The sequence below is a fragment of the Cajanus cajan genome, chromosome 1, assembly GCF_000230855.2.
Source record: "Cajanus cajan strain Asha chromosome 1, NIPB_CcT2T_4, whole genome shotgun sequence".
Lineage (NCBI taxonomy): Eukaryota > Viridiplantae > Streptophyta > Magnoliopsida > Fabales > Fabaceae > Cajanus > Cajanus cajan.
In genome coordinates this window covers 53,341,417-53,345,838 of record NC_138517.1, presented here as the reverse complement: position 1 = coordinate 53,345,838, position 4,422 = coordinate 53,341,417, and positions in this window count along the sequence as shown.

Sequence of the window (4,422 nt, the reverse complement as noted above, 5' to 3'; positions counted from 1 at the left end):
AGCAGGAAAATCGTCACAAGGACAAGATGAGAGTCGCCAATGACAGCCAATTCAAAAAAGCCTCGGCAGAATAAAGGTGGGAAGTATGACTTTTACACCCCCTTGAACATGCCACGAGTTCATATACTAGAGGAAGCTAGTAACACCGACCTGATTACCCTGCCACCACTGGGGAACAACCCCAACAGTGTCGACAAATCCAAGTATTGTCGATACCATAGAAATTATAGCCACACAACCGAGGAATGTCGAACACTCAGGGATCATATTGAGGAACTCATCCAAGGAGGACACCTCGGACAGTACGTCCAACGGTCACAATCTCATAGGGGAGGCTACCATGGACATGGTCGCGGACGAGGACGAGGACGATGCTCCAATGCCTAGACAGACCAACCCTCCAAATCCTAGCAAAACATCAGCAGGGCGGTGCAGGCCGAGGTAAGTCATGACACAGGTAACACTCCCTTACGCGGAGTCATCAATACGATTGCAGGTGGCTTTGTCGGGGGCGGTTCAAGCAGCTCGGCACGCAAAAGACACTTGCATAGTATCAACAATGTCCATGTTGACACCTCAGCCCCGCCATGCAACACACCACAAATTACCTTCACGGATGAAGACTACGTCGACATCTGCCCAAACCAAGACGACCCCATGGTCATTGTTGTTGAAGTAGCCAACTGGGAAGTCCACAAGACGTTGATTGACCAAGGAAGCTCGGCTGACATACTATATTGGCCAACGTTCTTAAGGTTAGATATCCCTTAGTCTCTCATCCAACCTCACACAGAACCCCTAGTCGGATTTACAGGTGAACGTGTCCACACTCGGGGATACATAGAGCTGCTAATAACCTTTGGGACCCCCCAACTCAAAAAGAATCATGGTCAAATACCTCCTCGTCGACGCTAACACGTTATATAACATCATTATAGGTAGGCCGATGTTGAACCAACTCGGAGCAGTGGTGTCCACCCCGCACTTGACGATGAAATTCCCCGGGGGCAGTAGGTAGATAGTCTCCATTAAGGCAAATTAGAGGACATCTCGGCAATGCTATGCTAAAAGCCTAAAACCGTCATCACCAGTAGCGGAGCAACACCGAGACAAACCTACCACCGTAGCTCACATAGCTCAGGCTGAAATTACTGACCTGGATCCTAGATTGAAGTCCCACGATAACCAACCAAGCCTCATTGATGAACTGGTCAATCTCCAAATCGACAAGCTCCCCGGTCAATGCACCAAAATAAGTCAACAACTAAGCCCAGAGCTGCGACAACAACTCGTAGACGAGATCTCCAAAAATACTGACCTATTCGCATGGTCTAGTGCCGACATGCCAGGTATAGACCCTAACCTCATCTGTCACAGGTTGGCAATCCACAAAAAGGCCAAACCAGTGACTTAGAGAAAATGAAAGGTAGGCGGAGAAAGACGAGAAGCCATCATAACCGAGACATAAAATCTAATAAGAGCAGGATTCATCTAAGAAGTCCGATACACTACGTGGCTAGCCAATGTATGTGCATCGACTACACTGACCTGAAAAAAGCTTGCCCCAAAGACGCTTACCCCCTACCAAGCATCGACAGGTTAGTCGATGGAGCATTCGATCACGCCCTTCTCAACTTTTTGGATGCATACTCTACATACAATCAAATCATGATGTACCCACCAGACGAGGAGAACACGACTTTCATCACCGATCACGCCAACTTCTGCTACCGCAGATCGGGCGAAACATGGAAGTCTATGTAGACGACATGGTCGTGAAAACCACATTGGCGAATGCCGATGTTACTGACCTAGCTCGGAAACACAACATGCGCCTAAACCTCAAAAAGTGTGTCTTCGGGGTCTAGGGAGGTAAGTTCTTTGGTTTCATGATCACCAATAGGGTATTAAAGCTAACCCAGAAAAGTGTAAGGCCATCATATAGATGCACAGCCCCAAAAATGTCAAGGATGTCCAACTCTTGGCAAGAAGGTTAGTCTCTCTTTCTTGCTTCATTCCCAAGTTGGCAGAGAAAGCAGGACCTATCTTCATTCTACTACGGAAGCCTAAGAATTTCGAGTGGATCGACCAATGTGAAGAAGCCTTCAAGAGCTTCCTCGCCACCCCGCCGATCCTACAAAATCCAAACCATCATGTCGACCTCCTCCTTTACTTGGTCGTGGAAGAGGACGCAATCAGTGCAGTCATAGTATAAGAGCACCACAAGGAACAAATTCCCATATACTTCATCAGCCGAGTCCTTCAAGACATAGAAAAGCGGGTACCAAATAATTGAAAAGCTCGCATTGGCACTCATCACGGAAGCCCGACGTCTCCAACCTTATTTCCTGAGCCATCAGGTCATCATCAAAATTGATTACCCGATCAGGCAGATACTGAGAAAGCTAGAGCTTGTCGAATGAATGATCGCATGGTCGGTGGAGTTGTCAAAATTCGGCATCAGATATGAAGCCCGAGGACCCCTAAAAGCTCAATGCCTAGTAGACTTCGTGGTTGAGCTCACCCCGTCCTCGCCACCAAAAAGTCCAACCTGGACCCTACACGTTGACAGGTCCTCCAACGCTAAAGGTAGAGGCGCATGAATCATACTCGAAGGCCTCAACCAGGTCATCATCGAGCAATCCCTCAAGTTTGGGTTCCAAATCACCAATAACCAAGCATAATACAAAACATTACTAGCAGGACTGAGGCTGGCGAGAGACATCGGGGTATAGAAGGTGAGTTGCAACAGTGACTCAAAACTCATGATGGAACAGCTCAACAGGACCTACCAGACCAAGCACGCCCTACTACAAAGGTACTATCACACAATGTCCAAATGAACCTCATCTTTTGAGGAGTTCAACATGCATCATGTGCCCCGAGAGGAGAACGTCAGGGCTGACCTTTTGTCTAAACTCACCAGCACAAAGCACCTCAGGCAACATCAAACCATCATCCAAGAAACCCTCAACTCGCCAAGCTTAGAAGACAAAGTCGTCAACACCAATGACATCAAAGACAAGGAATGGATGACAGACGTATTGAGCTACTTGAGGGAGAGGATACTGCCTAAGGACAAAGACGAAGCTCGGAAGGTGCGGTAAAATCATCAAAGTTCGTCATCATTGTGGATGAACTTTTCAAAAGAGGCATCTTGGCTCCCCTGCTAAAATGCCTAACCAAGTCCCAAGCCACCTATGTCATCGAGGAGATCCACCGAGGTATATGCAGCATGCACTCCGGTGCATGATCGATGGCGACCAGGGTGATTTGAGCTGGATACTACTGGCCCACGCTAAAGTCAGATTGTAAAAACTACGTACAAAAACGCACATCAGCAACCACCCAAAGTCCTCCACCAAGTGGCATCCCCGTGGCCCTTTGCCCAGTGGGGAATGGACATCCTCGGACCATTCCCTCCTGCGAAAGGCCAACTAAAATTCCTCCTCGTCACCGTCGATTACTTCACCAAGTGGATCGAGGCCTGATGATAAAAACATGCCAAGGCCAAGGAATCCAAGAGGTGATACTTTAAAAGAACCAAGAGGAATGGGATGATTTTGAGGACCTTTTCTTATATTGTATATAAACTTGTACATATTTCCCTTGTATAGGCTTATTTTTGCCTTTATATTTGTGAGGCACTTTATTTCCTTTTATTAGTCATTGTATATTGTTTTTAGGGTGGGTTACTTGGAGACTTTAACTCCATTTAACCTCATCTTTTGATACACTCATTTTCTAATTTTTTTAGTAGTAGAAGTGGGGTGGCATTTAGCAATGCTTGAGGGTGTGACTAGTAATTGGGCCAGAATTGGGCCTAGGAAAAAATTTACATATTGGACTCATTTTGCTCTTAAATTTTCATAGATTTGATTTGGCTAGGTCTCATCATTTTTGGATGAACCTAACTAAACCAAATCAAACATTTTTGAAAATAATTCATGGAGTCAAAATGACCAAGGCCGCCTAGCTCCCATCCATGGCCGGAACTGCTTTCACACTTGGAAGCTTTGAGAAGCTTGTGCTACAAGCTTCTCCTTAGCTTTCTTCCCAAGCAAGCTAAGTGAGAAGCTTGCTCCACAAGCCTCTTAACTAGCTTGGATGGTCAAGCCAACCAAACCATGGTTCACTTGAACCATGGTTAAGGTTAGCTTGCTCCATAAGCTACTTACTTCTATAAATTTGTAAACCTTTCATTTTCCCTTACCTTTGATGAATGAAATTAGAATTTCTAAAAGAATTCTCTCTTCTCAAAGTCTCAAAACCGTGGAGAACAAGTTCTCCCTAGTTCCTTCACAAAGGTTTCCACCTTTGTGCCTTAGAGCCTCCATCTTCTACTTCTTGAAGGAGTAACTGAGCATTCCTTAGTGCTTCTTCACCATTGGAGCTTCTTCAAAGGTGATTCTTCATCATTGG